Source organism: Oryctolagus cuniculus, chromosome 2 (assembly GCF_051225735.1).
Source record: "Oryctolagus cuniculus isolate XC-2025 breed Fujian yellow rabbit chromosome 2, ASM5122573v1, whole genome shotgun sequence".
Taxonomy (NCBI): Eukaryota; Metazoa; Chordata; class Mammalia; order Lagomorpha; family Leporidae; genus Oryctolagus; species Oryctolagus cuniculus.
This window is the reverse complement of record NC_142868.1, coordinates 102,201,339-102,219,593: the sequence shown is the minus strand read 5'-3', so window position 1 is coordinate 102,219,593 and position 18,255 is coordinate 102,201,339. Positions and strand designations below refer to the sequence as shown.

The window sequence follows — 18,255 nt, the reverse complement described above, 5'->3', positions numbered from 1 at the left end:
ACTTACAAAATTGCTCATGCCAGCATTGAGAAAACTAGCTGCGTTTTCAGCTATTTATTTATTACACTGTTCCATTTTCATCAACAAGTTAAATGATGTTGTTCTAAATCACAGGTTTGACATACCTGTGTATTTTTCTACAAAATTTTTCTACAAAAAATTTAGAGAAAATATGTTTTACTTCCATTGTCCCACAAACTTTTGAAGATCCCATCATATTTGGTATCTGTCACCAGTTCTTGATACAGAATTACAAAAATATCTTCTATGTTCTTAGAGAGAAAATTGCTAGAAACATCTTACATTCTGGTGTTGGGCTGTTGACCTAAATTCATTACACAGAGTTCTTAAAACTAATGATCTCCAATGATACAGGAAGACTATGTTCTTAGCAACATTGGCAAGCTCTTGGAAAATCTGAATAGGGTGAATACATGGAAACACAATGTGATTAAAATTTGGATCATTCATATGCCAGACACATCAAAATGTGGATGACACTATTAAGGTGATGATTTATGATAAAGATTTAGCAAAATGGTTTAGAATTAATGGTGAGGACAGAAAAAGCTATAGGAGTTAGAATATAGGGATAGCAGTAAGAGAGGCTATATATACAGGGTTTAGGGTCAGGGTTAGGGTTAGGGTCAAGGTTAGGGTCAGGCTCAGGGCTAAGATTTAGGATCAAGGTTAGGGTCAGGGTCAGGGTTAGGGCTGTTAGGGTTAGGGTCAAGGTTAGGGTCAGGCTCTCTCTTGAAAAGCAGTTAAGCAGAAAAACTCAAAATCAAATTAAAAAACAAATTCAAATATCTGTACATACATATAAAATATAGAGCATTTGAACAATTCAATAACATTCTCATTCTGCTCCAGCACTCCTCAAATCTTTGCAAAATTCTACATGCTACACCATAAAGTAGGCTTTCACAATATCAAGATACCCTGATATCAAGATACACTCTGGCCTAAATGAAATGTCTCTGTGAATGAGATCCCAGTGGAATGAATGGGCCATCAAAAAAAGTTGTACTTTTGAAATTTATATTTATTAAATAAAATTTTTCTAAAATATATGCCTTAGAATTGATTAACATCACCTAAATACATAATTAATAACCTAGATTTTTACAATCATAACACAGAAAAATGATGGGTACCATAGTTTGCCTAATCATTGTGTGGTCATCAACTTGCTCTAAATGGTAAAAGTTGTCCTAATGCTGTCAGGTTTAGTGGATTTGAGCACAATTTAGGGACAGTACCTTCGTTCTCATCAGCAGTGGATATATGGCTAATTTTTCTGGATGTTCCTGGAACTGTTAATTAACTTCTGATCTTGGAAATTTTCCAAAGCACGTTTCTCTGTCATGGTATAATTTTTCAAGTTAATTATGGACTATTTTCCACCAAATAACAATCCGTATATTTGTCTTTTACTTATGGCTCACAATAAAATACTCATTCTTTCACAGTTTCTGAGTATAATCTTGGGTCAGGTCCATCAGTCTCATTAGCAGAGATTTTTTTTTTTTTTAGATTTTAAAGACTTTTATGGAACTTGATATTGTTTCATTTTGGAAATTTAATTTTCTGTTTCATCTTTGAATTAATGGAGCTCACTTTTTTCACTAATCATCTATTCTAGACTATTCCCAGCTCTTGAACTGGTGGCCACAATGATTTAAATTTTCTTTTTCTTTTTCTTTTTTTTTAACTTTTATTTAATGAATATAAATTTCCAAAGTACGACTTATGGATTACAATGGCTTCCCCCCATAACGTCCCTCCCACCCGCAACCCTCCCCTTTCCCACTCGCTCTCCCCTTCCATTCACATCAAGATTCATTTTCGATTCTCTTTATATACAGAAGATCAGCTTAGTATACATTAAGTAAAGATTTCAACAGTTTGCTCCCACACTGAAACATAAAGTGAAAAATAATAGATGATTTTTTAAATGATGATGAAATCAGATCAGACCTATTGTCATGTTTAATCCCAGTGAGAGTCAAGTTGGGAATTGATAATTTCTTTTTTTTTTTTTACAGAAGATCAGTTTAGTATGCATTAAGTAAAGATTTCAACAGTTTGCACCCCCATAGAAACACAAAGTGAAATATACTGTTTGAGTACTCGTTATAGCATTAAATCTCAATACACAGCACATTAAGGACAGAGATCCTACATGAGGAGTAAGTGCACAGTGACTCCTGTTGTTGACTTTACCAATTGACACTCCTGTCTATGGCATCAGTAATCTCCCTATGCTCCAGTCATGAGTTTCCAAGGCTATGGAAGCCTTCTGAGTTCTCCGACTCTTATCTTGTTTAGACAAGGTCATAGTCAAAGTGGAGGTTCTCTCCTCCCTTCAGAGAAAGGTACCTCCTTCTTTGAAGACCTGTTCTTTCCACTGGGATCTCACTCACAGAGATCTTTTTGCCAGAGTGTCTTGGCTTTCCATGCCTGAAATACTCTCATGGGCTTTTCACTCCCAACATTCTATAGGTGTCCTGGAAACCTATGTACATAGTGTGTTAGCTCTATCCTAGTCAAGGTTAATCATTTTCTCACCTCAAGGTAATATATGCATACATATATAAATATATGTAAAGTTATATATAAATATATAAATGCATTTCTGGTTTTTTATAGAACTCTGAGACAAGGTTTCTTAGATTTTGTTATTTTAGTTTTCCTCTGGGGGTCTAGATACTGTACATGTCCTGGCAATTATGTGAGTAAGTGGGAGGATCTTGAAATGATATTTATCCTAAAATTATATTTATTTTTAATTTAATTTTAAAAACTGGTAGAGAGACACAAATGGCAGACAGTGTGAGTTACAATCTAGTGCTTCACTCCACAATCTCATAGTAATCAGAAACTGGAAACTCCAAACTATATTTTCCTGATTCTAAATAATATATAAATATATAGATAATATATATTAGTATTTGTTTATGTATGTGTAAAATTTAAAAATATAACTCTAGATACAAACATCTGCTTTAAAGTTCTAGTTATTTGAATGATCTTTGTTCTATTTCTATTCTTTAATTTTGCTCTTTTCTTTCTTTTTTTTAGAAAACTTTGCTATTTTGTTCTTTTTAATGTAGAAGTAATGAACTTTTTTCACAAAAATCTCTTAGATGTGCTTGTTACATTATTATTGTAATTATCAAGTAACCGAATTGTATTCACAGTAATGAAAGTATAGTTTTTACTGTAACTAATACACCTCTCTTGAAAATTTTGTCTTTCAGTTTATTCTTTTTTCTTTTTTCTATTTTTTATTTGAAAGTGTTACACAGAGAGAGGGACAAAGATAAAAGATTTTTTGGGGGCTGGCGCTGTGGCAAAGGGGGTAAAGCCGCCACTTGCAGTGCCAGAATTCCATATGGGTGCTGGTTCGAGTCCTGGCTGCTCCACTTCTGATCCATCTCACTGCTATGGCCTGAGAAAGCAGTGGAAGATGGCCCAAGTCCTTGGGCCCCTGCACCCATGTGGGAGACCTGGAGGAAGCTCCTGGCTCCTGGCTTCAGACCAGCATAGCTCTGGCTATTATGGCCAATTGGGGAGTGAACAAGCGCTAGGAGGATCTCTCTCTCTCTCTCTCTCTCTCTCTGCCTCTCCTTCTCTCTGTGTGTGACTCTGACTTTCAAAATAAATAAATAAATCTCAAAAAATTTTCTAACTGTTGGTTCACTTTCCAATGGCCACAATAGTTGGAGCTAGGGCCAAAGGCAGGAGCCAGGTGCTTTTTTAGGGTCTTGCACATGGGTGGCACAAGTGCTTGTGACATATTTCAACTGCTTTCCCAAGCTATTAATAGAGAGCTGTATTGGAACTGGCACAGCTGGGTCATGAACCAGCACCATATGAGATGCTGGTATAATAGGAGGCGGTATAACCCACTATGACAAAATACCATCCCTTCTTTGAATTTATTATCACCTGTGTATATTATCGTAACCTAATGGAAGGCCATTCTATGACTAAACCTATCAGTTTGTTGCTTGACTTTTATATTGGAAGGTCTTCAACATACTCAAAATTGTGATAAATTTCTTGGCCACTTTTATGTTTACAGTTTATCAAAAACATTTTTGGCCCATAATATCTTTCTCTTTTTCCAGGTGATATAGCTTAACTTTTCTGGTGGTTTATGCATATAAACAAACTTTTGATAATTTGTATTTTTAAGTGTAGCTATAGATGTGAGTAGATTTCATTAAGGTTTTTCTGGTAAAGGGCTTGATATTTTCTTTACTTACCATTGTTGATCTTTCCTTTCACTTATCAAGTTTAGTGCATATTTAAGACACAATGGTTCACACAGTTTTTTGTATATATGTGTCATGCTATTGTTGTCCCTACACTATTACTTACTGCTACTTACAGTAATCAGAATATAGGTTAAATAACAACATGTATTTTTTAAATTCTGTGTATACTATAGAATATATGTATATATGTATACATAATAATGTAGTGTAAGCCAATCCTTGTACAGAGAACCATAGCCTATCATGGTTAACCTTTTCATTGTGGCTTCATCAATTTATTTAAATTAAGTTTTCTTTTCACTTTCCTTGACTTACCTTCTTGATTTAAACATTTTTCTGATAGTAAATAATGTACTGGACTATTGTTCACCAAATACCTTTATGTCTGTTAATCACTCTAATGCTTATCCTATATTAGCACAGCCTTCTAATAACAATTATTTAAATAAAATTTATGTTATAAAATATACATTGTTTTAGTTGATGATGCATTGAATTCAATTGTGTGACCTGTTAATGTCATCAATATCCTATTATAAGCCAACCCTTCTATTATTAAATTTAGGCCTTCTTGGGTGGCATTTTTTTGTAATATCAACTTGATGGAAATCATCTAAATTCTCTTTGCAAATATTTTATGTCCCCAAATTCTCAGAGCTATCTTAACCCATTCAGTCATCTCAATTCTCAGTTGTTATGCAATTGAGCTTTTCTGGAATTCTAGAGGACTATAAATTTAACTTTAATTTTTTAGTTCCAGATTGTAGCTGTAGATGTAAGTGTCTTTTCCTCAAGGCTTTCTTGGTAATTACCAAGATGCTTGCTTCATTTCCATCATTTTCCTTTATTTTACATTTTAAATGCAAGTTAATGTACTATTTTTCAAAAACTACCTTTGTATATGCTTACCACTTTATATATTTTTATCTTTTTAAAAAAGGATCTTCTTATTTATTTTAAAGGCAGAGCTAGAGAGAGTGAGAGAGAGAGAGAGAAAGAAAACTTCCTCAGCTGGTTCACTTCTCAAATGTCTGCAATGCCTGGGGCTGGGCAATGCTGAATCCAGGAACCAGGAGCTTCCAGTTCATTGTGGCTTTTATTTGCATGTTTCTGCCATTGATCCTGAGCAACTTTTCATGCAGCTGTTGGCCATTTGTATTTTATTCTTTGAAAAATCCCTGTTCATATTCTTAGCCCATTTCTTAACTGGATTTTCTTTTTGTTGAGCTTCTTGAGTGCCTTACATATCCTGGATATTAATCCCTTTTAAGATGAATAGATTATAAATATATTCTCCCATTTTGTTGGTTCCCTCCTCACTTTGTTGAGTGTTTGATATGCAGATGCTTCTTAGCTTGATACAATTCATTGCCTGTTCTTGCCTGTATTACCTGTGCTTCAATGACTTTCAATGTTTCTCTATGTTTTCCTCTAGTAATTTGATAATTTCAGGCCTTAGGTTTATATCAGACCTTTAGGTTTAGAGTTAATAAGTAGGGATATTGTTTTGTACTTTTTCATTTAGAGATTCAATTTTCCCAACACCATTTGTTGAAGAGACGGTCCTTTCTCCAGGGAGCAATTTTAGCTCATTTGTCAAAAATTAGTTGGTTGTAGATGTTTGGATTATTTTGTAGGGTTTCTGATGCACTGGCCCACATGTCTATTTCTGTGCCAATACCAATCTGTTTTTATTATAACTGTTCTGTACTATGTCTTGAAACCTGATATTGTCATGACTCCAGCTTTATTTTTATTTTTTATGATTGCTTTAGTCATTCAAGGTCTCTTGTGATTTCATATGAATTTTACAGTCTTTTCTTTCCAGATATGAGATAATGTATTTGATATTTTGATTGGGATCACACTGATCTATGTATTGCTTTTGGCATTCAGTACACCCCTTTTGAGTAGCAGCTGTTGGCTGCATATTGGGCTTTAGTTGAAACCAAACAATTAACAATTGCACATGAAGTTCTCCTATGCTTGAATACCTGTAATGGCAGTGATATGAGTATTACTGCTTAACATAAAATAGGGCATGCATAGTAATGTAGTATAATTAAATGTAAATGATATATAAAAAGAGCTAAACTAGATAAAGTTGGAATTACATCATTACATGAAAGAATAGCTAATGAAGGATCCTCTCCAACATGTAAATCAACTTTCACCTTGCAAAAAAAAAAAAATCCCTCCTGTCTGTTGAAATGCAAGATACAATAAGTTAACCAATGAGCAGAAACATGTTTGGATCACTGATGGAACAGCACAGCACATAAGACAAGTATATCGCTGGAAGGCAATTGTTATATAATCTTTGCACAAAAGTGATTTTTGGAAATCAATGGGGCACCATGCTGTGGGTGGCACAGTGCTTATGAAACTGAACACAACCAAAGTATGGATATGGGAAACCAACACCCTTCTATTAATAGGCTCCAGCAAATGCAGAAGGAAGTGAGGAACATAGAACAGCAAGTCATCGGCTTCAGTGGCCTGTCAATGACAAGAATTACAAGAAACTGGAGAGGATTCTGATGACACAGCTTTTTGAAATAGTCTCTGGATAAGGAGGGAAAAGGAGACATCCAGGCAAGCAGGAAGCAGATGGCACAGGAGATGGAGTGCCTCCTCAAGGAACTGGGGCAGAATGTCAGCCTCCCACTCCCCACTGAGACCCAGAACATCTTCAAGGAGGCCCAGTCTCTGGTGCAGGGGATAGTGTCTTTATATAGCTAGGGGCAGCTGTGCCACCAAAACTTTGGAGAGAGCATCCAGGACGTCATCTTGAGGCTGATCCACATGATGAAAACCAGTGGGAAGATCTCACTGCAGGAAGCAAGGTATCTAGCCTTAACCAAAATCTGTGCCATGCAAAAAATTATCGAAGACTGCATCAGAAAGCAGCCCTAACTGCCACTCTCTGAGGTTGCACACCCATCCATTGCCTAGATAAGTTCTGTGATGTGCACAGCAAATAGGCCCATGGCATGGTGATCACGCTTCTGATGGGTGTGTGCTCACTGCCACTCTCAGAGGATGCACACCCACTGAATGGTCTTTTAAAGGAAAATTGAGATAATTCTTGTACAAATTAGAAAGGCAGTTTATTCTTAGGATTACAACCAATAAAATAGATAGCAAGGAAACTACTCCTATAGCCTTAATGATGGTTTCAAATTTACAAATTCAAAATCTGGTCAAAGCCAAAGTCATTAAATGGTGAATTCTGGGTTCTTGAGCTCAAGCTTCATATTAGGGGACTCTGGTCAGTGAGTAGTGATTTAGTGCTAATTGGAAGATTGAGTAGATATAGAATTAATTAAAGGAATATCAACTAGATTAGGTATACAGATCCTTACAGGGTATTTTGGACATTTACTAACTCAATGTACATTTGCAAAACAAAAAATACAAATTTCAGAGGGCATAATAAACTATATAGGAAAAGTTCAAGTTTGATTCACAACATTGGGAATGAGCCTTGTCATGTCCTTTGCAAGGATTGTATTGTCCAGTTAAAAAGGGGACCTTAGATGATTGTCACAGGCCCCAAATGTCACCACCCATCTGCGAGGATTTGGCTCTACAAATATTAAAATTGGAGCTAAAGTTTGGGTAAAGAGACATGGTAAAGATAAACCTAAGGCTCCAGAAATCCTGATGAGCAGCTGTCATTGCAGCAGTGCTAATATTTTCTTGAAAATTTTTGCATTTGTGTTCTACAGAAATATTGGTCTATAGTTTTCTTTTTTGTTATACCTTCACCTGGTTTTGGAATTAAGTCAATTTTAGCATCATAAAGTGATTTTGGAATGTTTTCCTTGCTTTCAATTGTTTTTGGAAAATTTAAGAATGGCTATTGTTCCTTAAACATTTGGTATAGTTAAGTAGTAGAATTAAATATCCAATCCAGGGCTTTCCTTTGTTGAGATCTTTATCCCTGCTTCTATATCAGCCTTGGTTATTGATCTATTCATGTTTTCTATGTCTTTGTGCATCAGTTTTGGTAATTATATGTGTTCAGAATTATATCATTTTTTCTAGATTTTTCAATTTGTTGGAATTACTGTTTCAGTAATTCCTTTTTTTAATTTTATTTTATTTAATGCACATAAATTTCCAAAGTACAGCTTATGGATTAAAATAGCTTCCCCCCCATAACTTCCCTCCCACCCACAACACTCCCCTTTCCCACTCCCTCTCCCCTTCCATTCACATCAAGATTCATTTTCGATTATCTTTATATACAGAAGATCAATTTAGCATATATTAAATAAAGATTTCCACAGTTTACACCCACACAGAAACACAAAGTGTAAAACACAATATGAGTACTAATTATAGCATTAATTAAACACCTAAGAGTAATTGTGTATTAATTACAGAGTTCATCAGTAATTCCTAATATTTCTTTTATTTCTGTGGTATCAGTTATAACATATCCTTTTTCATTTTGTTTTAATAACTTGAGTCTTTTATTTTCTCTTTGTTAGTTTTGTCAATGATTTATCAATTTTACTACTTTTTTCATTTCACTGATCTTTTGTAAAATTTTTATTTTTTATTTCTTTTGTAATTTTTAATATTTCTTCCTAGTAATTTTGGGTTATGCTTTATTGTTATTTTTGTATGTCTTGAGATAAATTGTTAGGCCATTTATTTGATATCCTTTCCTTTTTTCTAGAGGTTTATTTATTTATTTGAAAGAGTTACACAGAGAGAGAAGGAGAGGCAAAGAGAGGCAAAGAGAGACAGACAGAGAGAGAGAGAGAGAGAGAGAGAAGCCTTCCATCTGATGGTTCACTTCCCAATTGGCCGCAATGGCCAGAGATGCACAGATCCAAAGCCAGGAGCCAGGGGCTTCTTCTGGGTTTTCTATGTGGGTGCAGGGGCCCAAGGACTTCGGCCATCTTCTATTGCTTTTCCAGGCCACAGAAGAGAGCTGAATCAGAAGAGGAGCAACCAGGTCTTGAACCGGCATCCATATGGAGTGTTGGCGCTTCTTGCTAGGGCATTAACCCGCTGCACCACAGCCAGCCCTTGATAAACTTTCTTTTCTTTTTTTTTAGAAAATTTATTTATTTACTTTGAAAGGAGTTACACAGAGAAGGAGAGGCAGAGAGAGAGATTCTTCCATCTGCTGGTTCACTCCCTAGATGGCTGCAATGGCTGGAGCTGTGCCAATCCAAAACCAGGAGCCTGGGGTTTCTTATGTGTCTCCCATGCAGGTGAAAGTGCCCAAGGACTTGGGCCATCTTCTACTGCTTTCCCAGGCCATAGCTGAGAGCTGGATTGGAAGTGGAGTAGCCAGGACTCAAACCGGTGCCCATATGGGATGCTGGCACTGCAGGCGGCAGCTTTAACCATTACACCATAGTGCCACCCTTGATATCCTTTCTATTTTTGTTATATATACTTGTTGATATAAACTTTCCTCTTAACTCTGATTTTGCTATATACCATAAGTTTTGATATGCTGTGTTTTTGTTGTCATTTATTTCAAGCATTTTAAATTTTTCTTTCTATTTCTTCTATATCCATTCTTTATTCAGGAATATGTTGCTTTTGCTCCATGTGTTGTATATTTTCTAGAATGTCTTTGATTTTTATCTCCACCTGCATTCCACTGTGGTCAGAAAAGTTACATGATATAGTTCTACTTTTTATAATCTTGTTAGAACTTGTTTTATGATCATGTTTTACAGTTCATTGCAGGGAATGCTCCACTCATTGCAGGAAAAGTGAAACTTTCTACCCTACCCTCCCTCCCACCTTTCTTTCTCCTCCCTCTCCTATCCCCATTCTTATTTTTATGAATATCTGTTTCACTTAACTTTGTACTCATAAGATTAACCCTGGACTAAGTCAGGAATTCAATAAATACCGTGAAAAAACACTGTTCCTCAACAATAGAGACAAGGGCCATAAAAATCATCAAATCTCAAAATGTCAATTTCAATCCTATAGATTACCTTTTAGGTACTGTATTAGTTATCACAAATAAGCAAAAACATATGTATTTGTCTTTTTCAGACTGGCTTATTTCACTAAATATAAGCGTCCAGTTGCGACCATCCTGTTGCAAACAACAGGATTTCAATTTTTATGGTGTAGTAGTCCATAATGTGTATATATACACCACAATTTCTTTATCCAGTCTTCAGTTGATGGATATTTGGGTTGATTCCATATCTTAGCTATTGTGAATTGAGTTGCAATAAGCACAGGGGTACATATCACTCTTTCATATGCTGATTTCTTTTCATTTGGATAAATTCCCAGGAATGGGATTACTGGGCCATATGGTAGGTTTCTAATCAGATTTCTGAGTTATCTCCATGCTGTCTTCCACAGTGGCTGCGCAAATGTACATTCCCACCAACAGTGGATTAGGGTGGCTTTTCCCCCCTCATTCTTGCCAGCATGTTGTCTGCTGATTTCTTATAAGAACCATTCTAACAGTGGTGAGGTGAAACATCATTGTGGTTTTGATTTGAATTTCCCTGATGGCTAGTTATCCTGAGCGTTTTTTCATGTATCTGTTGGCAATTTGAATCTCCTTTCTTGAAAAACACCTTTTGAACTCCTCTGTCCATTTCTTAACTGGGTTGTTTGTTTTGTTGTTGAGTTTCTTGAGCTTTGTATAGACTCTGGATATTAATCGTTTATCAGTTTCATAGTTTGCAAATATTTTCTCCAATTCTGTTGGTTGCCTCTTCACTTTGCTGAATGTTTTTGGTAGTACAGTATCTTCTCAGCTTGATGTAATCCAATTGTCAATTTTGATTGCCTGTGCCTCTGGGGTCTTTTCCAAGAAGTCTTTGCCTATGCCAATGTCTTACAGGGTTTTCCAATTTTCTCTAGTAATGTGATGGTATCACTTTGTAGATTTATGTCTTTGTTCCATTTTGAGTGGATTTTTGTGTAAGGTGTAAGATAGGGGTCTTGTTTCATGCCTGCATGTGGAGACCCAGTCTCCCCAGCACCATTTGTTGAAGAGACCGTCCTTGCTTCAGGATTTGACTTTACCTCCTTTATCAAAGATAAGTTGATTGTAGATGCATGGATCGATTTCTGGAGTTTCTATTATGTTCCATTCATCTACACATCTAACCTTGGGTAGATCTTCATTTCACCTTCATTTATTTATGAGATTGTCCCTGGGTAAGTATTCTGGATTGGCTGATTTTTTTCTAGTAGAATTTGGACTGTATCTATTTGTTCTCTCCTGGACTGCAACGTTTCTGTTAAAAAACACATTAAGGTCCAGTGCTGTGGCCCAGTGGGTTAAAGCCCTGGCCTGAAGCTCTGGTATCCAATATGGGCACCAATTCTAGTCCCGGCCATTCCTCTTCCTATCCAGCTCTCTGCTGTGGCCTGGAAAGCAGTAGAGGATGGCCCAAGTCCTTGGGACCCTGCACCCTTGTGGGAGACCTGGAGGAAGCTTCTGGCTCCTAGCTTTGGATTGGCACAGCTCCAGCTGTTGCAGCCATCTGGGGAGTGAACCAGTGGATGGAAGACTTCTCTGTCTCTACCTCTTTCTGTAACTATGTTGTCGCTCCCCCTCTTCATGGAGGAACGACACAAGACCCTGCGCTGTTCTTTTGTCTGCTCGGCCCTCCCCAGGTTTTCTGCTGGTTCTTCCCGGGTTGGCTACTATCCCTTCCACCTCCGTGGAAGGGCAGTTCCCCCTGGCCACATTCCCCACTTCCGCAGGGGAGCGGCACACCGCCGGCCGGCTTTCTCGGGGGCTGCACAGGTGTTCCTTCAGCTAGATGTTCCCCCTAGATGTTCCCTGTGCATGCCGTCTCTCTCCTCCTTTATAGTCCTCCTCTGCCAATCTCAACTCGGCTGCCCACACGCCGAGTACGCTGCTCTCCTCCAATCAGGAGCAGGTCCTGCTGTTTATTGGCTGAACTGGAGGCAGCTGGGTAGAAGCTGTTTTCTCCTCTCCCAGTGCCTTATTGTGGGAGAGCAGATGCATAGAATAAGTCTTAATTCCAGTAACTTAGTCTAGTCCGAGCTGCTCCCCACACTATGTCTTTCAAATAAATAAAATAAATCTTTAAAAAAAACACACTAACCATATGGGTATGTTTTACAAATGACCAGGCCATTTATCTTGAAAATTTTAGGATAAACTCTGTATGTTTTACTTTTGAAAGTTTGACTATAATGTGTTTTGGTGAGGTTTTTTCTTATCATGCCTATTTGGGGTTGAAGGTGCCTCCTATATTTTTGTGTCCATTCTTTCTCCAAATTAGGGGCATTTTATGTTATTATTTTATCAAATAGGATTTAAAAATGCTCCAATTTTTCCATTTTTTTCATAAATTTCTAAGCCTAATGTATTTCATCTTTTGATAGTATCCCATAGATCATCAATACTTTTTCCATTTTCTCTGATCTTTACTAGCTTTACTTTTTTTTTTTTTTTTTTTTTTTTTTTTTTGACAGGCAGAGTGGACAGTGAGAGAGAGAGACAGAGAGAGAAAGGTCTTCCTTTTGCCGTTGGTTCACCCTCCAATGGCCGCCGCTGCAGCCGGCGCACCGCGCTGATCCTGGCAGGAGCCAGGAGCCAGGTGCTTTTCCTGGTCTCCCATGGGGTGCAGGGCCCAAGCACCTGGGCCATCCTCCACTGCACTCCCTGGCCATAGCAGAGAGCTGGCCTGGAAGAGGGGCAACCGGGACAGAATCCGGCGCCCCAACCGGGACTAGAACCCGGTGTGCCGGCGCCGCAAGGTGGAGGATTAGCCTATTGAGCCACGGCGCCGGCCTACTAGCTTTACTTTTTAATCTAACTGAAATATTTCCAAAGACTTGTTTTGCAGACCAGTTACTCTTTCTTCTGGCTCATCCAGTTTGTTGTTAAGGCCTTCCATAGTGTTTTTTAAAATTTGGTCTATTGAATGCAGTTTTCTTTCTGAACCAGCAGAACCAGCTTTCTGGGGGCACACCCTGTGTGCTGCTTAGTGGTTTGGATTGGGTACAGCTACCTCAGGCCCAAGCGTCCAGTGAGCAATAGTATCCAAACTCTGGCATGTTCTGTGGAAGGAGCTGGAGCCCAGAGCCTTGGATCACTATGACTGGGAGAAGAGTCCAGAGTGACATCTAAGTTGGATGTAGTGGACAGCCTCTCTGGCTACAGTCAGTGGAGTGAGGGGATGTTGGCTCTCTCTGGTGTATTTGAAGTCCCACGTTTCCATGTGCCAAGGTGAACTAGTTGATTCACAGCTCAGAATGAGCTCCCAGTGCCATCATGCTTCATCAATCCCGATGTGTTCACATTCCACAGCACTGTCTCTCTCTGCAATGTGCCCTTCATCCCCACTGTGAGATTTGCTCCCAGTGTGCCCTCAGTCAGACTGGGCAAGTGCACAGGAGCCCAGATCAAACCTGTAATTTTCCAAGTGATGAGGGGAGATATCAGAGGGTATTTTCCAGCTGACCTGATCCTACTATTTGCTGCAGGAGAGTGCTAAATGGGCCTGGGATCCAGGACTGCAACTGCCCTGCTATGTCCAGCTGAACCACGTGTTTCCCATTAGAATATAGGACTGTCTTTGGGGGTCCTGGAAATAAGACAGAAGAAAAACTTGTGAATGGTTCTTCCTCTCAAGACAGCACATCCCCACCACAGTCCATGCACTGAGGAGTGGGAAGTGGGGAGGGAAAAATGTGGGTTCCCCCTCTGAAATCCAGGAGACCTGAAGTTTTCAGAGACTACTTTTCATTGAGCTGATGATCTGTGGCTGCTGGATACCTCTCCACATAGTATCACCTGGCAATAGGTCTGTGCAGATCCACACTAACAGTTTTGAACTTGTTCCTCCTTCTCCCCTCTCCAACAGGCTATGCCTGTTATTGAAATTCTGCTTGTGTCTCCTTGCTTTTGGTGCTCTTCTGGAAGCACTCATCTGTAGACATAGCTGCTGTGGAGTATCTCAGTAGAGGAGTGGGCAAACACTGTACTTCTCCATATGGCCAACTTAAATCTCCAACTTGATTTTTTAATTAGGTTTCCTCCCACCATCAAATCTGACATAGCAGAGAAAAAGACAGATGCTATAATCTGTGTTCAAAATTGCTTTAACAGAGCTTAGAATGAGTAAGTGTTGGAAATTAATTCTGGATCCATCTGTCACTCACTAAGCATCAGACAGCCTGGAGGAAACTTATTAAGAACTCAGATCCTTAACATCTCTTGCACGTATTAGAAGACCCAACTAGAGAAGCTTGTCTAATTCCTAGTGACAGAAATCTTTGTAGGAGAAAAAATGAGTTGCTAGCCTCTCAGCATTCACAGCCAAGAAGCCAGCTACCCCCTGTCTGCCTCTGTACTCTCACTCCAAGACTGCCTAAGTACTGAGCATGCAGACTGAGCAAGAAGTAAGAATTCCTGGAGTCCAATCTTATCTACAATTGCCAGGTGCATACAACATGATTCCCCAAATTTTAGCCTCAAAAGGACCCCAAGACCAACCCATATACACACGCAGAGTACTCTGATAATCTGGGGGAAGCATCTACTCTCCTCTCACCTGGTTAAAATTCTGAAACCTTTGGCAATTGCTATTCATAAAGAATGCATTCATATTCCCATCTTATATATGAGAAAATAAAACTATAAGTTATATGTTAATTATACTTAGTACTTATTCACTAACTTCTTTTAATCCCCAAATTTATGAAAATCTGACACATGTGAATCCAAATCCAATAAATTCCATTAATTTTTTTCAGATTTGTTCTTGAATTGATGTACTAACTTTGTTCCCTCATTCATCATAGAAGGCTCTAGCCTCAGATCCCCCCAACCTTAAGTGGCCTCATGACTCTCTGAGGAGAATGACATAAATCAGCTTGTGTTCTCCATGTTGGGAATTCACATAGTGTGTGCTATTTAATTCTGGCCACTACCTCTCCCTCAGTAATGTATTTGGAGTTCAGCACAGGAAACCCTGGCACAAATTTCATGATGAGGTTAAATATATTGGAAGATTCAGATTTCCATCAGAAAGGTCTCTAAATTATCTGGCGAACACTCTAATGCTAGTGTCTTATGACCTGTGCATAGCAGAAAAGATCACAAAATGCACAGTGAAGAAGTATGGGGGAAAGTTATTGGTTCCATATAGTACACTAGTGAAATAGTATCTGAAATACTGTCCTATATTAATAATCGCTGTGGGCAGCAGTATCCTGCAATGTTAATGTTTGTGTGGCATTTGTTAACTAAAGTTATGCCTAGTACACTTACTAATTAAATATGCTATATGGATAAGTGATACTTCTGTGAAATAATAAGGGCAAAATGAATTTTACCCTTTGATACTGAGATGCCTAATAGGAAAAGGTACACAAGAATCTCTACTAACTAAAAGTATGTTATAAAGTTTTGCATATTGAACCATTAAGAATCATGGAGAGTCATGAATGTTTGGTGCAGCAGTTAAGATGTCACCTCTTGGGATGCCTGCATCCCATATCAGAATATCTGGGTTCAAGTCTTGGCTCTGAATCAGATTCCAGCCCCTGCTAACATGTGCCCTGAAAGTCAGCAAGTATTGACTCCACTACTTTGATTCCTGCTTGCCATATGGGAGATCCAGGCAGAGCTCTAGGCTCCTAGCTTTAGCCTGGCCCAGCCTTTACTCTTATGGCCATTTGAGGAGTGAATCAGTGAATGGAAGACCTCTGTCTCTATCTCCACTTTCAAATACATTTTAGAAATATTGATTCTTTAAGAAATATTTTATTTATTTATTTGAGAGGTAGAGTTACACACAGATAGAAGTAGAGATCGAGAGAAAGGTCTTCCATCTGCTGGTTCATTCCACAAATGGCCATAATGGCCAGAGCTGGGGCAATCTGAAGCCAGGAGCCAGGAGCTTCTTCCGGGTCTCCCACACAGGTGCAGGAGTCTGAGCACTTGGGCCATCTTCCACTGCTTTTCCAGGCCATAGAATAAAGCTGGATTAGAAGAGGAGCAGACAGGACATGAACCAGTGCCCATATGGGATGCTGGAGCTGCAGGTGGAGGCTTAGCATACTACACCACAGCGCCAGCTTCTTAAATACATTTTTTTTAAATCAAGAATAAGACAAAATGGGGAGTTAAGAGTGATGACAAGCTGGCTAAAAAAGTCTTCAAAACATGAGGGAGTAGTAAGTGATTTAATTTGGTGGCATCAACCTCAAGAGTTTCAAATATCTTTATTATTCAATCAGTGAATTTTAATAGTATTCATCAATAAAAACAAAAAATTTTAAAAATTTATTTTGTGGAAAGGCAGAGTGACAGAGAGGAAAATACAGAGACATAAAGCAGTCTTCTAACCACTGGATCATTCCCCAAAGGGCTACAATGGTCAGGGCTGGGACAAGCCAAAGCCAGTAGCCTGGAACTCTTTCTGGGTTACCCACATAGGTAACAGGGGCCTAGGCACTTGGGCCACTCTCTGCTACTTTTCCAGGTGCATCATCAGGACCTGGATCAGAAACATGGCAGCTGGACATGACCCAGTACTCCCATATGGGATGCCAGCATTGTTGGTGGCGGCTTAACCTGCTGCTCCACAGCGCTAGGCCCTGGAAAGGAACTTTTTATTCTCACAGTTTTTGACTCAACAATTCTGACACTTAAGGAAGGAGCATCAATAATGGTAAAAACTGCATGGGGCCGGCGCCGTGGCTCACTAGGCTAATCCTCCGCCTTGTGGCGCCGGCACACCGGGTTCTAGTCCCGGCCGGGGCGCCGGTTCTGTCCCAGTGCCCCTCTTCCAGGCCAGCTCTCTGCTGTGGCCAGGGAGTGCAGTGGAGGATGGCCCAAGTGCTTGGGCCCTGCACCCCATGGGAGACCAGGAGAAGTACCTGGCTCCTGCCATTGGATCAGCGCGGTGTGCCGGCCGCAGCACGCTGGCCGCGGCGGCCACTGGAGGGTGAACCAATGGCAAAGGAAGACCTTTCTCTCTGTCTCTCTCTTTCACCGTCCACTCTGCCTGTCAAAAAAATAAAATTAAATTAAATTAAAAAAAAAGAAAAACTGCATGCATGGAAATTTGTGACAATACAACTCCAGGAGCTGTATCACAGTGCCTAGGATTATGTGCAGCATCTAGTAGAATCACACAGATAAAAAATGTTTGTGGAATGACTGTCTAATGACAAAAAAGTAAACACAACTGAAGAGGCTAATACATTTAATCTAAGTACATTTAAACTATTATATTGGGGCCGGCACTGTGGCATAGCAGGTAAAGCTGCCACCTGCAGTGCTGGCATCCCATATGGGCACCAGTTCAAGACCCAGCTGCTCCACTTCCAATCCAGCTCTCTGCTATGCTCTGAGATAGCAGTAGAAGATGGCTCAAGTCCTTGGGCCCCTGCTCCCACATGGGAAGACCCAGAGTAAGCTCCTTGCTGCTGGCTTTGGTACAGTGCAGCCAATTGGGGACTGAACCACTGGATGGAAGACCTCTCTCTCTCTCTCTCTCTCTGTCTCTGTCTCTCTCTCTCTCTCTCTCTACCTTTCCTCTCTTTGTGTAGCTCTGACTTTCAAATAAATAAATAAAGCTTTAAAAATGTAATGTTAAGTTTTTAAAAATTATAGTATATATTTTAATGGAACATCATATAGTCATCAAAACTAAGCTTTTGAAAACTATCAATATATGATATGAAATGATGTTCGGCCTAGCGGGTAAGATGCCTGTATCCCATATTATCCCATATCTGAGTGCTTGGGTTCAAACTCACCTCCAGCTTCCTGCTAAGGCAGACCTTGGGAAGCAACAAATAATGACTCAAATAACTGAATCCCTGCCATGCACATGAGACCTGAATTGAGTTTCTGGCTCCTGGATTTTGCTCAGCCTGGTTATTGCAGGCATCTGGGGAAGTGAACCAGTGAATGAAAGGGCTCTCTCAAATAGCTAAACTTTAAAAATAAGACTGGATAAAA

At 39.2% G+C, this 18,255-nt stretch overlaps 1 pseudogene; it reads left to right on the top strand.

Annotated features, from left to right (window-relative positions):
- The first annotated feature begins 6,689 nt into the window (after nucleotides 1-6,689).
- LOC149127956 (BAG family molecular chaperone regulator 5-like) lies at nucleotides 6,690-7,366 on the top strand (annotated as a pseudogene).
- Nucleotides 7,367-18,255: the final 10,889 nt, after the last annotated feature.